At 37.7% G+C, this 17,500-nt stretch overlaps 11 non-coding genes across 11 annotated transcripts; all 11 read right to left on the reverse strand.

Annotated features, from left to right (window-relative positions):
- Positions 1-934: 934 nt before the first annotated feature.
- On the reverse strand, positions 935-1,006 carry TRNAC-GCA (transfer RNA cysteine (anticodon GCA)). Its single transcript has one exon. It is a non-coding gene; the product is annotated as a tRNA-Cys (tRNA).
- A 4,180-nt stretch (positions 1,007-5,186) lies between these two features.
- Positions 5,187-5,258, reverse strand: TRNAC-GCA (transfer RNA cysteine (anticodon GCA)). The gene has a single exon. It is a non-coding gene; the product is annotated as a tRNA-Cys (tRNA).
- A 757-nt stretch (positions 5,259-6,015) lies between these two features.
- TRNAC-GCA (transfer RNA cysteine (anticodon GCA)) lies at positions 6,016-6,087 on the reverse strand. Its single transcript has one exon. It is a non-coding gene; the product is annotated as a tRNA-Cys (tRNA).
- A 1,584-nt stretch (positions 6,088-7,671) lies between these two features.
- TRNAC-GCA (transfer RNA cysteine (anticodon GCA)) lies at positions 7,672-7,743 on the reverse strand. Its single transcript has one exon. It is a non-coding gene; the product is annotated as a tRNA-Cys (tRNA).
- Positions 7,744-9,327: 1,584 nt separating this feature from the next.
- On the reverse strand, positions 9,328-9,399 carry TRNAC-GCA (transfer RNA cysteine (anticodon GCA)). Its single transcript has one exon. It is a non-coding gene; the product is annotated as a tRNA-Cys (tRNA).
- Positions 9,400-10,155: 756 nt separating this feature from the next.
- Positions 10,156-10,227, reverse strand: TRNAC-GCA (transfer RNA cysteine (anticodon GCA)). The gene has a single exon. It is a non-coding gene; the product is annotated as a tRNA-Cys (tRNA).
- Positions 10,228-11,810: 1,583 nt separating this feature from the next.
- Positions 11,811-11,882, reverse strand: TRNAC-GCA (transfer RNA cysteine (anticodon GCA)). Its single transcript has one exon. It is a non-coding gene; the product is annotated as a tRNA-Cys (tRNA).
- A 756-nt stretch (positions 11,883-12,638) lies between these two features.
- Positions 12,639-12,710, reverse strand: TRNAC-GCA (transfer RNA cysteine (anticodon GCA)). The gene has a single exon. It is a non-coding gene; the product is annotated as a tRNA-Cys (tRNA).
- A 1,582-nt stretch (positions 12,711-14,292) lies between these two features.
- Positions 14,293-14,364, reverse strand: TRNAC-GCA (transfer RNA cysteine (anticodon GCA)). Its single transcript has one exon. It is a non-coding gene; the product is annotated as a tRNA-Cys (tRNA).
- A 1,583-nt stretch (positions 14,365-15,947) lies between these two features.
- On the reverse strand, positions 15,948-16,019 carry TRNAC-GCA (transfer RNA cysteine (anticodon GCA)). The gene has a single exon. It is a non-coding gene; the product is annotated as a tRNA-Cys (tRNA).
- A 757-nt stretch (positions 16,020-16,776) lies between these two features.
- TRNAC-GCA (transfer RNA cysteine (anticodon GCA)) lies at positions 16,777-16,848 on the reverse strand. The gene has a single exon. It is a non-coding gene; the product is annotated as a tRNA-Cys (tRNA).
- Between the last annotated feature and the right edge of the window lie 652 nt (positions 16,849-17,500).

A 17,500-nucleotide genomic window follows, 5' to 3' on the forward strand; every position in this document is an offset into this window, starting at 1 on the left:
GTCAACATTTTTTGTTGCCTGACTGCCACTTGAGTATGTTTTTACATTACTTGAGTCCCAAACGAGGTATAGACTGCAAAGGGACGCTATACATTAAAAGCAAATTATAGGGGCACCTGGATTTGAACCAGGGACCTCTCGACATGCACTCGAATGCTCAACAACTGATTTATACCCCCTGGTCTTTCTAACTATAAGACCATACACATTGCAGCCTTGATGTAAAGGTTACTGTACTGTATTTCTTGTCCTGCAGGAGGTGAAGATGAGTCTGTTTCTTTATGGTAAAAGTTTGGAGTTATTAGTCAGGGCATAAATAGAGAGTTTACATACTGTAGGTATAATCTGTGATCATGTTTAAAAAGAAACTTTGATCATCCTAAAGCTCCACTATTGTTCGTGCTAGTCAGAGTAGTATATATTGAAATCCAGTTGTGACATTGTTTTATGGAAGCCAAAGAGAACTAAAATACAAATTGTCACTAAACCAATATTAATAATTTCTGAAAACTAACTGATTGAGATACATTTTGGCAATAAAATCAAATATTTGATTTTTAGGTCAGTGGGCTCAGATGTTCGGAATGCATGTATGCCTTATGGACTAATTGCAAAATCAGTATGAGTTCAAAACATGGCTGCACCAAAAAAATTTTAATTCTGCCATGTAAATGCCCAATACTCCCTTATTTATCAAAGTTACTTAGGAATAAAGCATTCATCCTTCATGTATAGTGATTTTATCCTGTATAATTCTCTATCAAATTAGCAGTCAAAACCTGCCACTGATACTGTACTTTCCTGAGGTAAAGTATTAAGTTGACATTTCAACATTTTTTGTTGCCTGACTGACACTTGAGTATGTTTTTACATTACTTGAGTCCCAAACGAGGTATAGACTGCAAAGTGATGCTATACATTGAAAGCAAGTAATAGGGGGCACCCGGATTTGAACCAGGGACCTCTCGATCTGCAGTCGAATGCTCTACCACTGAGCTATACCCCCTGCTCTTTCTCACTATAAGCACATACACATTGCAGCCTTGATGTAAAGGTTACTGTACTGTATTTCTTGTAGAGATGAGCGCCGGAAATTTTTCGGGTTTTGTGTTTTGGTTTTGGGCTCGGTTCCGCGGCCGTGTTTTGGGTTCGACCGCGTTTTGGCAAAACCTCACCGAATTTTTTTTGTCGGATTCGGGTGTGTTTTGGATTCGGGTGTTTTTTTCCAAAAAACCTAAAAAACAGCTTAAATCATAGAATTTGGCGGTCATTTTGATCCCAAAGTATTATTAACCTCAAAAACCATAATTTCCACTCATTTTCAGTCTATTCTGAATACCTCACACCTCACAATATTATTTTTAGTCCTAAAATTTGCACCGAGGTCGCTGTGTGAGTAAGATAAGCGACCCTAGTGGCCGACACAAACACCGGGCCCATCTAGGAGTGGCACTGCAGTGTCACGCAGGATGTCCCTTCCAAAAAACCCTCCCCAAACAGCACATGACGCAAAGAAAAAAAGAGGCGCAATGAGGTAGCTGTGTGAGTAAGATAAGCGACCCTAGTGGCCGACACAAACACCGGGCCCATCTAGGAGTGTCACTGCAGTGTCACGCAGGATGTCCCTTCCAAAAAACCCTCCCCAAACAGCACATGACGCAAAGAAAAAAAGAGGCGCAATGAGGTAGCTGTGTGAGTAAGATAAGCGACCCTAGTAGCCGACACAAACACCGGGCCCATCTAGGAGTGGCACTGCAGTGTCACGCAGGATGTCCCTTCCAAAAAACCCTCCCCAAACAGCACATGATGCAAAGAAAAAGAAAAGAAAAAAGAGGTGCAAGATGGAATTGTCCTTGGGCCCTCCCACCCACCCTTATGTTGTATAAACAGGACATGCACACTTTAACCAACCCATCATTTCAGTGACAGGGTCTGCCACACGACTGTGACTGATATGACGGGTTGGTTTGGACCCCCACCAAAAAAGAAGCAATTAATCTCTCCTTGCACAAACTGGCTCTACAGAGGCAAGATGTCCACCTCATCATCATCCTCCGATATATCACCGTGTACATCCCCCTCCTCACAGATTATCAATTCGTCCCCACTGGAATCCACCATCTCAGCTCCCTGTGTACTTTGTGGAGGCAATTGCTGCTGGTCAATGTCTCCACGGAGGAATTGATTATAATTCATTTTAATGAACATCATCTTCTCCACATTTTCTGGATGTAACCTCGTACGCCGATTGCTGACAAGGTGAGCGGCGGCACTAAACACTCTTTCGGAGTACACACTTGTGGGAGGGCAACTTAGGTAGAATAAAGCCAGTTTGTGCAAGGGCCTCCAAATTGCCTCTTTTTCCTGCCAGTATAAGTACGGACTGTGTGACGTGCCTACTTGGATGCGGTCACTCATATAATCCTCCACCATTCTTTCAATGGGGAGAGAATCATATGCAGTGACAGTAGACGACATGTGACTCCGTAATCGTAACCACGGTTAGGTGGTATATACAATTATGGACGGGCTGCCGAGTGCCGACACAGAGGTAGCCACAGCCATGAACTACCGCACTGTACAGTGTCTGCTGCTAATATATAGACTGGTTGATAAAGAGATAGTATACTCGTAACTAGTATGTATGTATAAAGAAAGAAAAAAAAAACCACGGTTAGGTGGTATATACAATTATGGACGGGCTGCCGAGTGCCGACACAGAGGTAGCCACAGCCGTGAACTACCGCACTGTACTGTGTCTGCTGCTAATATAGACTGGTTGATAAAGAGATAGTATACTCGTAACTAGTATGTATGTATAAAGAAAGAAAAAAAAACCACGGTTAGGTGGTATATACAATTATGGACGGGCTGCCGAGTGCCGACACAGAGGTAGCCACAGCCGTGAACTTCCGCACTGTACTGTGTCTGCTGCTAATATATAGACTGGTTGATAAAGAGATAGTATACTCGTAACTAGTATGTATGTATAAAGAAAGAAAAAAAAACCACGGTTAGGTGGTATATACAATTATGGACGGGCTGCCGAGTGCCGACACAGAGGTAGCCACAGCCGTGAACTACCGCACTGTACTGTGTCTGCTGCTAATATAGACTGGTTGATAAAGAGATAGTATACTCGTAACTAGTATGTATGTATAAAGAAAGAAAAAAAAACCACGGTTAGGTGGTATATACAATTATGGACGGGCTGCCGAGTGCCGACACAGAGGTAGCCACAGCCGTGAACTACCGCACTGTACTGTGTCTGCTGCTAATATATAGACTGGTTGATAAAGAGATAGTATACTCGTAACTAGTATGTATGTATAAAGAAAGAAAAAAAACCACGGTTAGGTGGTATATACAATTATGGACGGGCTGCCGAGTGCCGACACAGAGGTAGCCACAGCCGTGAACTACCGCACTGTACTGTGTCTGCTGCTAATATAGACTGGTTGATAAAGAGATAGTATACTCGTAACTAGTATGTATGTATAAAGAAAGAAAAAAAAACCACGGTTAGGTGGTATATACAATTATGGACGGGCTGCCGAGTGCCGACACAGAGGTAGCCACAGCCGTGAACTACCGCACTGTACTGTGTCTGCTGCTAATATAGACTGGTTGATAAAGAGATAGTATACTCGTAACTAGTATGACTATAAAGAAAGAAAAAAAAACCACGGTTAGGTGGTATATACAATTATGGACGGGCTGCCGAGTGCCGACACAGAGGTAGCCACAGCCGTGAACTACCGCACTGTACTGTGTCTGCTGCTAATATAGACTGGTTGATAAAGAGATAGTATACTACTAATATTATATATACTGGTGGTCAGGTCACTGGTCACTAGTCACACTGGCAGTGGCACTCCTGCAGCAAAAGTGTGCACTGTTTAATTTTAATATAATATTATGTACTCCTGGCTCCTGCTATAACCTATAACTGGCACTGCAGTGCTCCCCAGTCTCCCCCACAATTATAAGCTGTGTGAGCTGAGCACAGTCAGATATATATATACATTGATGCAGCACACTGGGCTGAGCAGTGCACACAGATATGGTATGTGACTGAGTCACTGTGTGTATCGTTTTTTTCAGGCAGAGAACGGATATATTAAATAAAACAAACAACTGCACTGTCTGGTGGTCACTGTGGTCGTCAGTCACTAAACTCTGCACTCTCTTCTACAGTATCACAGCCTCAGGTCAATCTCTCTCTCTCTCTCTCAACCCTAATCTAAATGGAGAGGACGCCAGCCACGTCCTCTCCCTATCAATCTCAATGCACGTGTGAAAATGGCGGTGACGCGCGGCTCCTTATATAGAATCCGAGTCTCGCGAGAATCCGACAGCGTCATGATGACGTTCGGGCGCGCTCGGGTTAACCGAGCAAGGCGGGAGGATCCGAGTCTGCTCGGACCCGTGAAAAAAACATGAAGTTCGTGCGGGTTCGGATTCAGAGAAACCGAACCCGCTCATCTCTAATTTCTTGTCCTGCAGGAGGTGAAGATGAGTCTGTTTCTTTATGGTAACACTTTGGAGTTATTACTCAGGGCATAAATAGAGAGTTCACATACTGCAGGTATAATCTGTGAGCATGCTCAAAAAGAAACTTTGATCATCCTAAAGTTCCACTATAGTTAGTGCTAGTCAGAGTAGGATTTATTGAAATCCAGTTGTGACATTGTTTTATGGAGGCAAAACTGATCTAAAATACAAATTGTTACCAAACCAATATTAATAATTTCTGAAAACTATTTTATCATGGTACATTTTTGCTAATAAAATAAAATATTTGAATTTTGGGTCAGTGGGCTCAGATGTTCTGAATGCATGTATGCCTTATGGACTAATTGCAAAATCAGTCGGAGTTGAAAACATGGCTGTACCAAATAATTTTGAATTCTGCCATGTTAATGCCCAATACTCCCTTATTTATCAAAGTTAGTTAGGAATAAAGCATTCATCCTTCATGTACAGTTATTTTATGCTGTATAATTCTCTATCAAAAGTAGCTGTAAAAAACTGCCACTGATACTGTACTTTCCTGAGGTAAAGTATTAAGTTGAAATGTCAAAATTTTTTGTTGCCTGACTGCCACTTGAGTATGTTTTTACATTACTTGAGTCCCAAACGAGGTATAGACTGCAAAGTGATGCTATACATTAAAAGTAAGTAATAGGGGGCACCCGGATTTGAACCAGGGACCTCTCGATCTGCAGTCGAATGCTCTACCACTAAGATATACCCCCTGCTCTTTCTCACTATAAGCACATACACATTGCAGCCTTGATGTAAAGGTTACTGTACTGTATTTCTTGTCCTGCAGGAGGTGAAGATGAGTCTGTTTCTTTATGGTAACGCTTTGGAGTTATTAGTCAGGGCATAAATAGAGAGTTCACATACTGCAGGTATAATCTGTGAGCATGCTCAAAAAGAAACTTTGATCATCCTAAAGTTCCACTATAGTTAGTGCTAGTCAGAGTAGGATTTATTGAAATCCAGTTGTGACATTGTTTTATGGAAGCAAAACTGATCTAAAATACAAATTGTTACCAAACCAATATTAATAATTTCTGAAAACTATTTTATCATGGTACATTTTTGCTAATAAAATAAAATATTTGAATTTTGGGTCAGTTGGCTCAGATGTTCTGAATGCATGTATGCCTTATGGACTAATTGCAAAATCAGTCGGAGTTGAAAACATGGCTGTACCAAATAATTTTGAATTCTGCCATGTTAATGCCCAATACTCCCTTATTTATCAAAGTTAGTTAGGAATAAAGCATTCATCCTTCATGTACAGTTATTTTATGCTGTATAATTCTCTATCAAAAGTAGCTGTAAAAAACTGCCACTGATACTGTACTTTCCTGAGGTAAAGTATTAAGTTGAAATGTCAACATTTTTTGTTGCCTGACTGCCACTTGAGTATGTTTTTACATTACTTGAGTCCCAAACGAGGTATAGACTGCAAAGTGATGCTATACATTAAAAGTAAGTAATAGGGGGCACCCGGATTTGAACCAGGGACCTCTCGATCTGCAGTCGAATGCTCTACCACTGAGATATACCCCCTGCTCTTTCTCACTATAAGCACATACACATTGCAGCCTTGATGTAAAGGTTACTGTACTGTATTTCTTGTCCTGCAGGAGGTGAAGATGAGTCTGTTTCTTTATGGTAACGCTTTGGAGTTATTAGTCAGGGCATAAATAGAGAGTTCACATACTGCAGGTATAATCTGTGAGCATGCTCAAAAAGAAACTTTGATCATCCTAAAGTTCCACTATAGTTAGTGCTAGTCAGAGTAGGATTTATTGAAATCCAGTTGTGACATTGTTTTATGGAAGCAAAACTGATCTAAAATACAAATTGTTACCAAACCAATATTAATAATTTCTGAAAACTATTTTATCATGGTACATTTTTGCTAATAAAATAAAATATTTGAATTTTGGGTCAGTGGGCTCAGATGTTCTGAATGCATGTATGCCTTATGGACTAATTGCAAAATCAGTCGGAGTTGAAAACATGGCTGTACCAAATAATTTTGAATTCTGCCATGTTAATGCCCAATACTCCCTTATTTATCAAAGTTAGTTAGGAATAAAGCATTCATCCTTCATGTACAGTTATTTTATGCTGTATAATTCTTTATCAAAAGTAGCTGTAAAAACCTGCCACTGATACTGTACTTTCCTGAGGTAAAGTATTAAGTTGAAATGTCAACATTTTTTGTTGCCTGACTGCCACTTGAGTATGTTTTTACATTACTTGAGTCCCAAACAAGGTATAGACTGCAAAGGGACGCTATACATTAAAAGCAAATTATAGGGGCACCTGGATTTGAACCAGGGACCTCTCGACATGCACTCGAATGCTCAACAACTGATTTATACCCCCTGGTCTTTCTAACTATAAGACCATACATATTGCAGCCTTGATGTAAAGGTTACTGTACTGTATTTCTTGTCCTGCAGGAGGTGAAGATGAGTCTGTTTCTTTATGGTAAAGGTTTGGAGTTATTAGTCAGGGCATAAATAGAGAGTTTACATACTGTAGGTATTATCTGTGAGCATGTTTAAAAAGAAACTTTGATCATCCTAAAGCTCCACTATTGTTCGTGCTAGTCAGAGTAGTATATATTGAAATCCAGTTGTGACATTGTTTTATGGAAGCCAAAGAGAACTAAAATACAAATTGTCACAAAAACCAATATTAATAATTTCTGAAAACTAACTGATTGAGATACATTTTGGCAATAAAATCAAATATTTGATTTTTAGGTCAGTGGGCTCAGATGTTCGGAATGCATGTATGCCTTATGGACTAATTGCAAAATCAGTATGAGTTCAAAACATGGCTGCACCAAAAAAATTGTAATTCTGCCATGTAAATGCCCAATACTCCCTTATTTATCAAAGTTAGTTAGGAATAAAGCATTCATCCTTCACGTATAGTGATTTTATCCTGTATAATTCTCTATCAAATTAGCAGTCAATACCTGCCACTGATACTGTACTTTCCTGAGGTAAAGTATTAAGTTGACATTTCAAAATTTTTTGTTGCCTGACTGCCACTTGAGTATGTTTTTACATTACTTGAGTCCCAAACGAGGTATAGACTGCAAAGTGATGCTATACATTAAAAGTAAGTAATAGGGGGCACCCGGATTTGAACCAGGGACCTCTCGATCTGCAGTCGAATGCTCTACCACTGAGCTATACCCCCTGCTCTTTCTCACTATAAGCACATACACATTGCAGCCTTGATGTAAAGGTTACTGTACTGTATTTCTTGTCCTGCAGGAGGTGAAGATGAGTCTGTTTCTTTATGGTAACGCTTTGGAGTTATTAGTCAGGGCATAAATAGAGAGTTCACATACTGCAGGTATAATCTGTGAGCATGCTCAAAAAGAAACTTTGATCATCCTAAAGTTCCACTATAGTTAGTGCTAGTCAGAGTAGGATTTATTGAAATCCAGTTGTGACATTGTTTTATGGAAGCAAAACTGATCTAAAATACAAATTGTTACCAAATCAATATTAATAATTTCTGAAAACTATTTTATCATGGTACATTTTTGCTAAGAAAATAAAATATTTGAATTTTGGGTCAGTGGGCTCAGATGTTCTGAATGCATGTATGCCTTATGGACTAATTGCAAAATCAGTCGGAGTTGAAAACATGGCTGTACCAAATAATTTTGAATTCTGCCATGTTAATGCACAATACTCCCTTATTTATCAAAGTTAGTTAGGAATAAAGCATTCATCCTTCATGTACAGTTATTTTATGCTGTATAATTCTCTATCAAAAGTAGCTGTAAAAACCTGCCACTGATACTGTACTTTCCTGAGGTAAAGTATTAAGTTGAAATGTCAACATTTTTTGTTGCCTGACTGCCACTTGAGTATGTTTTTACATTACTTGAGTCCCAAACGAGGTATAGACTGCAAAGGGACGCTATATATTAAAAGCAAATTATAGGGGCACCTGGATTTGAACCAGGGACCTCTCGACATGCACTCGAATGCTCAACAACTGATTTATACCCCCTGGTCTTTCTAACTATAAGACCATACACATTGCAGCCTTGATGTAAAGGTTACTGTACTGTATTTCTTGTCCTGCAGGAGGTGAAGATGAGTCTGTTTCTTTATGGTAAAGGTTTGGAGTTATTAGTCAGGGCATAAATAGAGAGTTTACATACTGTAGGTATAATCTGTGAGCATGTTTAAAAAGAAACTTTGATCATCCTAAAGCTCCACTATTGTTCGTGCTAGTCAGAGTAGTATATATTGAAATCCAGTTGTGACGTTGTTTTATGGAAGCCAAAGAGAACTAAAATACAAATTGTCACTAAACCAATATTAATAATTTCTGAAAACTAACTGATTGAGATACATTTTGGCAATAAAAGCAAATATTTGATTTTTAGGTCAGTGGGCTCAGATGTTCGGAATGCATGTATGCCTTATGGACTAATTGCAAAATCAGTATGAGTTCAAAACATGGCTGCACCAAAAAAAATTGTAATTCTGCCATGTTAATGCCCAATACTCCCTTATTTATCAAAGTTAGTTAGGAATAAAGCATTCATCCATCATGTATAGTGATTTTATCCTGTATAATTCTCTATCAAATTAGCAGTCAAAACAAGTCACTGATACTGTACTTTCCTGAGGTAAAGTATTAAGTTGACATTTCAACATTTTTTGTTGCCTGACTGCCACTTGAGTATGTTTTTACATTACTTGAGTCCCAAACGAGGTATAAACTGCAAAGTGATGCTATACATTAAAAGTAAGTAATAGGGGGCACCCGGATTTGAACCAGGGTCCTCTCGATCTGCAGTCGATTGCTCTACCACTGAGATATACCCCCTGCTCTTTCTCACTATAAGCACATACACATTGCAGCCTTGATGTAAAGGTTACTGTACTGTATTTCTTGTCCTGCAGGAGGTGAAGATAAGTCTGTTTCTTTATGGTAACGCTTTGGAGTTATTAGTCAGGGCATAAATAGAGAGTTCACATACTGCAGGTATAATCTGTGAGCATGCTCAAAAAGAAACTTTGATCATCCTAAAGTTCCACTATAGTTAGTGCTAGTCAGAGTAGGATTTATTGAAATCCAGTTGTGACATTGTTTTATGGAAGCAAAACTGATCTAAAATACAAATTGTTACCAAACCAATATTAATAATTTCTGAAAACTATTTTATCATGGTACATTTTTGCTAATAAAATAAAATATTTGAATTTTGGGTCAGTGGGCTCAGATGTTCTGAATGCATGTATGCCTTATGGACTAATTGCAAAATCAGTCGGAGTTGAAAACATGGCTGTACCAAATAATTTTGAATTCTGCCATGTTAATGCCCAATACTCCCTTATTTATCAAAGTTAGTTAGGAATAAAGCATTCATCCTTCATGTACAGTTATTTTATGCTGTATAATTCTCTATCAAAAGTAGCTGTAAAAACCTGCCACTGATACTGTACTTTCCTGAGGTAAAGTATTAAGTTGAAATGTCAACATTTTTGTTGCCTGACTGCCACTTGAGTATGTTTTTACATTACTTGAGTCCCAAACGAGGTATAGACTGCAAAGTGATGCTATACATTAAAAGTAAGTAATAGGGGGCACCCGGATTTGAACCAGGGACCTCTCAATCTGCAGTCGAATGCTCTACCACTGAGCTATACCCCCTGCTCTTTCTCGCTATAAGCACATACACATTGCAGCCTTGATGTAAAGGTTACTGTACTGTATTTCTTGTCCTGCGGGAGGTGAAGATGAGTCTGTTTCTTTATGGTAACGCTTTGGAGTTATTAGTCAGGGCATAAATAGAGAGTTCACATACTGCAGGTATAATCTGTGAGCATGCTCAAAAAGAAACTTTGATCATCCTAAAGTTCCACTATAGTTAGTGCTAGTCACAGTAGGATTTATTGAAATCCAGTTGTGACATTGTTTTATGGAAGCAAAACTGATCTAAAATACAAATTGTTACCAAACCAATATTAATAATTTCTGAAAACTATTTTATCATGGTACATTTTTGCTAATAAAATAAAATATTTGAATTTTGGGTCAGTGGGCTCAGATGTTCTGAATGCATGTATGCCTTATGGACTAATTGCAAAATCAGTCGGAGTTGAAAACATGGCTGTACCAAATCATTTTGAATTCTGCCATGTTAATGCCCAATACTCCCTTATTTATCAAAGTTAGTTAGGAATAAAGCATTCATCCTTCATGTACAGTTATTTTATGCTGTATAATTCTCTATCAAAAGTAGCTGTAAAAACCTGCCACTGATACTGTACTTTCCTGAGGTAAAGTATTAAGTTGAAATGTCAACATTTTTTGTTGCCTGACTGCCACTTGAGTATGTTTTTACATTACTTGAGTCCCAAACGAGGTATAGACTGCAAAGGGACGCTATACATTAAAAGCAAATTATAGGGGCACCTGGATTTGAACCAGGGACCTCTCGACATGCACTCGAATGCTCAACAAATGATTTATACCCCCTGGTCTTTCTAACTATAAGACCATACACATTGCAGCCTTGATGTAAAGGTTACTGTACTGTATTTCTTGTCCTGCAGGAGGTGAAGATGAGTCTGTTTCTTTATGGTAAAGGTTTGGAGTTATTAGTCAGGGCATAAATAGAGAGTTTACATACTGTAGGTATAATCTGTGAGCATGTTTAAAAAGAAACATTGATCATCCTAAAGCTCCTCTATTGTTCGTGCTAGTCAGAGTAGTATATATTGAAATCCAGTTGTGACATTGTTTTATGGAAGCCAAAGAGAACTAAAATACAAATTGTCACTAAACCAATATTAATAATTTCTGAAAACTAACTGATTGAGATACATTTTGGCAATAAAAGCAAATATTTGATTTTTAGGTCAGTGGGCTCAGATGTTCGGAATGCATGTATGCCTTATGGACTAATTGCAAAATCAGTATGAGTTCAAAACATGGCTGCACCAAAAAAATTGTAATTCTGCCATGTTAATGCCCAATACTCCCTTATTTATCAAAGTTAGTTAGGAATAAAGCATTCATCCATCATGTATAGTGATTTTATCCTGTATAATTCTCTATCAAATTAGCAGTCAAAACCTGTCACTGATACTGTACTTTCCTGAGGTAAAGTATTAAGTTGACATTTCAACATTTTTTGTTGCCTGACTGCCACTTGAGTATGTTTTTACATTACTTGAGTCCCAAACGAGGTATAGACTGCAAAGTGATGCTATACATTAAAAGTAAGTAATAGGGGGCACCCGGATTTGAACCAGGGACCTCTCGATCTGCAGTCGATTGCTCTACCACTGAGATATACCCCCTGCTCTTCTCACTATAAGCACATACACATTGCAGCCTTGATGTAAAGGTTACTGTACTGTATTTCTTGTCCTGCAGGAGGTGAAGATGAGTCTGTTTCTTTATGGTAACGCTTTGGAGTTATTAGTCAGGGCATAAATAGAGAGTTCACATACTGCAGGTATAATCTGTGAGCATGCTCAAAAAGAAACTTTGATCATCCTAAAGTTCCACTATAGTTAGTGCTAGTCAGAGTAGGATTTATTGAAATCCAGTTGTGACATTGTTTTATGGAAGCAAAACTGATCTAAAATACAAATTGTTACCAAACCAATATTAATAATTTCTGAAAACTATTTTATCATGGTACATTTTTGCTAATAAAATAAAATATTTGAATTTTGGGTCAGTGGGCTCAGATGTTCTGAATGCATGTATGCCTTATGGACTAATTGCAAAATCAGTCGGAGTTGAAAACATGGCTGTACCAAATAATTTTGAATTCTGCCATGTTAATGCCCAATACTCCCTTATTTATCAAAGTTAGTTAGGAATAAAGCATTCATCCTTCATGTACAGTTATTTTATGCTGTATAATTCTCTATCAAAAGTAGCTGTAAAAACCTGCCACTGATACTGTACTTTCCTGAGGTAAAGTATTAAGTTGAAATGTCAACATTTTTTGTTGCCTGACTGCCACTTGAGTATGTTTTTACATTACTTGAGTCCCAAACGAGGTATAGACTGCAAAGTGATGCTATACATTAAAAGTAAGTAATAGGGGGCACCCAGATTTTAACCAGGGACCTCTCGATCTGCAGTCGAATGCTCTACCACTGAGCTATACCCCCTGCTCTTTCTCACTATAAGCACATACACATTGCAGCCTTGATGTAAAGGTTACTGTACTGTATTTCTTGTCCTGCAGGAGGTGAAGATGAGTCTGTTTCTTTATGGTAACGCTTTGGAGTTATTAGTCAGGGCATAAATAGAGAGTTCACATACTGCAGGTATAATCTGTGAGCATGCTCAAAAAGAAACTTTGATCATCCTAAAGTTCCACTATAGTTAGTGCTAGTCAGAGTAGGATTTATTGAAATCCAGTTGTGACATTGTTTTATGGAAGCAAAACTGATCTAAAATACAAATTGTTACCAAACCAATATTAATAATTTCTGAAAACTATTTTATCATGGTACATTTTTGCTAATAAAATAAAATATTTGAATTTTGGGTCAGTGGGCTCAGATGTTCTGAATGCATGTATGCCTTATGGACTAATTGCAAAATCAGTCTGAGTTGAAAACATGGCTGTACCAAATAATTTTGAATTCTGCCATGTTAATGCCCAATACTCCCTTATTTATCAAAGTTAGTTAGGAATAAAGCATTCATCCTTCATGTACAGTTATTTTATGCTGTATAATTCTCTATCAAAAGTAGCTGTAAAAACCTGCCACTGATACTGTACTTTCCTGAGGTAAAGTATTAAGTTGAAATGTCAACATTTTTTGTTGCCTGACTGCCACTTGAGTATGTTTTTACATTACTTGAGTCCCAAACGAGGTATAGACTGCAAAGGGACGCTATACATTAAAAGCAAATTATAGGGGCACCTGGATTTGAACCAGGGACCTCTCGACATGCACTCGAATGCTCAACAACTGATTTATACCCCCTGGTCTTTCTAACTATAAGACCATACACATTGCAGCCTTGATGTAAAGGTTACTGTACTGTATTTCTTGTCCTGCAGGAGGTGAAGATGAGTCTGTTTCTTTATGGTAAAGGTTTGGATTTATTAGTCAGGGCATAAATAGAGAGTTTACATACTGTAGGTATAATCTGTGAGCATGTTTAAAAAGAAACTTTGATCATCCTAAAGCTCCACTATTGTTCGTGCTAGTCAGAGTAGTATATATTGAAATCCAGTTGTGACATTGTTTTATGGAAGCCAAAGAGAACTAAAATACAAATTGTCACTAAACCAATATTAATAATTTCTGAAAACTAACTGATTGAGATACATTTTGGCAATAAAAGCAAATATTTGATTTTTAGGTCAGTGGGCTCAGATGTTCGGAATGCATGTATGCCTTATGGACTAATTGCAAAATCAGTATGAGTTCAAAACATGGCTGCACCAAAAAAATTGTAATTCTGCCATGTTAATGCCCAATACTCCCTTATTTATCAAAGTTAGTTAGGAATAAAGCATTCATCCATCATGTATAGTGATTTTATCCTGTATAATTCTCTATCAAATTAGCAGTCAAAACAAGTCACTGATACTGTACTTTCCTGAGGTAAAGTATTAAGTTGAAATGTCAACATTTTTGTTGCCTGACTGCCACTTGAGTATGTTTTTACATTACTTGAGTCCCAAACGAGGTATAGACTGCAAAGTGATGCTATACATTAAAAGTAAGTAATAGGGGGCACCCGGATTTGAACCAGGGACCTCTCGATCTGCAGTCGAATGCTCTACCACTGAGCTATACCCCCTGCTCTTTCTCGCTATAAGCACATACACATTGCAGCCTTGATGTAAAGGTTACTGTACTGTATTTCTTGTCCTGCGGGAGGTGAAGATGAGTCTGTTTCTTTATGGTAACGCTTTGGAGTTATTAGTCAGGGCATAAATAGAGAGTTCACATACTGCAGGTATAATCTGTGAGCATGCTCAAAAAGAAACTTTGATCATCCTAAAGTTCCACTATAGTTAGTGCTAGTCACAGTAGGATTTATTGAAATCCAGTTGTGACATTGTTTTATGGAAGCAAAACTGATCTAAAATACAAATTGTTACCAAACCAATATTAATAATTTCTGAAAACTATTTTATCATGGTACATTTTTGCTAATAAAATAAAATATTTGAATTTTGGGTCAGTGGGCTCAGATGTTCTGAATGCATGTATGCCTTATGGACTAATTGCAAAATCAGTCGGAGTTGAAAACATGGCTGTACCAAATCATTTTGAATTCTGCCATGTTAATGCCCAATACTCCCTTATTTATCAAAGTTAGTTAGGAATAAAGCATTCATCCTTCATGTACAGTTATTTTATGCTGTATAATTCTCTATCAAAAGTAGCTGTAAAAACCTGCCACTGATACTGTACTTTCCTGAGGTAAAGTATTAAGTTGAAATGTCAACATTTTTTGTTGCCTGACTGCCACTTGAGTATGTTTTTACATTACTTGAGTCCCAAACGAGGTATAGACTGCAAAGGGACGCTATACATTAAAAGCAAATTATAGGGGCACCTGGATTTGAACCAGGGACCTCTCGACATGCACTCGAATGCTCAACAAATGATTTATACCCCCTGGTCTTTCTAACTATAAGACCATACACATTGCAGCCTTGATGTAAAGGTTACTGTACTGTATTTCTTGTCCTGCAGGAGGTGAAGATGAGTCTGTTTCTTTATGGTAAAGGTTTGGAGTTATTAGTCAGGGCATAAATAGAGAGTTTACATACTGTAGGTATAATCTGTGAGCATGTTTAAAAAGAAACTTTGATCATCCTAAAGCTCCTCTATTGTTCGTGCTAGTCAGAGTAGTATATATTGAAATCCAGTTGTGACATTGTTTTATGGAAGCCAAAGAGAACTAAAATACAAATTGTCACTAAACCAATATTAATAATTTCTGAAAACTAACTGATTGAGATACATTTTGGCAATAAAAGCAAATATTTGATTTTTAGGTCAGTGGGCTCAGATGTTCGGAATGCATGTATGCCTTATGGACTAATTGCAAAATCAGTATGAGTTCAAAACATGGCTGCACCAAAAAAATTGTAATTCTGCCATGTTAATGCCCAATACTCCCTTATTTATCAAAGTTAGTTAGGAATAAAGCATTCATCCATCATGTATAGTGATTTTATCCTGTATAATTCTCTATCAAATTAGCAGTCAAAACCTGTCACTGATACTGTACTTTCCTGAGGTAAAGTATTAAGTTGACATTTCAACATTTTTTGTTGCCTGACTGCCACTTGAGTATGTTTTTACATTACTTGAGTCCCAAACGAGGTATAGACTGCAAAGTGATGCTATACATTAAAAGTAAGTAATAGGGGGCACCCGGATTTGAACCAGGGACCTCTCGATCTGCAGTCGATTGCTCTACCACTGAGATATACCCCCTGCTCTTTCTCACTATAAGCACATACACATTGCAGCCTTGATGTAAAGGTTACTGTACTGTATTTCTTGTCCTGCAGGAGGTGAAGATGAGTCTGTTTCTTTATGGTAACGCTTTGGAGTTATTAGTCAGGGCATAAATAGAGAGTTCACATACTGCAGGTATAATCTGTGAGCATGCTCAAAAAGAAACTTTGATCATCCTAAAGTTCCACTATAGTTAGTGCTAGTCAGAGTAGGATTTATTGAAATCCAGTTGTGACATTGTTTTATGGAAGCAAAACTGATCTAAAATACAAATTGTTACCAAACCAATATTAATAATTTCTGAAAACTATTTTATCATGGTACATTTTTGCTAATAAAATAAAATATTTGAATTTTGGGTCAGTGGGCTCAGATGTTCTGAATGCATGTATGCCTTATGGACTAATTGCAAAATCAGTCGGAGTTGAAAACATGGCTGTACCAAATAATTTTGAATTCTGCCATGTTAATGCCCAATACTCCCTTATTTATCAAAGTTAGTTAGGAATAAAGCATTCATCCTTCATGTACAGTTATTTTATGCTGTATAATTCTCTATCAAAAGTAGCTGTAAAAACCTGCCACTGATACTGTACTTTCCTGAGGTAAAGTATTAAGTTGAAATGTCAACATTTTTTGTTGCCTGACTGCCACTTGAGTATGTTTTTACATTACTTGAGTCCCAAACGAGGTATAGACTGCAAAGTGATGCTATACATTAAAAGTAAGTAATAGGGGGCACCCAGATTTTAACCAGGGACCTCTCGATCTGCAGTCGAATGCTCTACCACTGAGCTATACCCCCTGCTCTTTCTCACTATAAGCACATACACATTGCAGCCTTGATGTAAAGGTTACTGTACTGTATTTCTTGTCCTGCAGGAGGTGAAGATGAGTCTGTTTCTTTATGGTAACGCTTTGGAGTTATTAGTCAGGGCATAAATAGAGAGTTCACATACTGCAGGTATAATCTGTGAGCATGCTCAAAAAGAAACTTTGATCATCCTAAAGTTCCACTATAGTTAGTGCTAGTCAGAGTAGGATTTATTGAAATCCAGTTGTGACATTGTTTTATTGAAGCAAAACTGATCTAAAATACAAATTGTTACCTAACCAATATTAATAATTTCTGAAAACTATTTTATCATGGAACATTTTTGCTAATAAAATAAAATATTTGAATTTTGGGTCAGTGGGCTCAGATGTTCTGAATGCATGTATGCCGTATGGACTAATTGCAAAATCAGTCGGAGTTGAAAACATGGCTGTACCAAATAATTTTGAATTCTGCCATGTTAATGCCCAATACTCCCTTATTTATCAAAGTTAGTTAGGAATAAAGCATTCATCCTTCATGTACAGTTATTTTATGCTGTATAATTCTCTATCAAAAGTAGCTGTAAAAACCTGCCACTGATACTGTACTTTCCTGAGGTAAAGTATTAAGTTGAAATGTC

Source organism: Pseudophryne corroboree, chromosome 1 (assembly GCF_028390025.1).
Source record: "Pseudophryne corroboree isolate aPseCor3 chromosome 1, aPseCor3.hap2, whole genome shotgun sequence".
Classification (NCBI taxonomy): Eukaryota; Metazoa; Chordata; class Amphibia; order Anura; family Myobatrachidae; genus Pseudophryne; species Pseudophryne corroboree.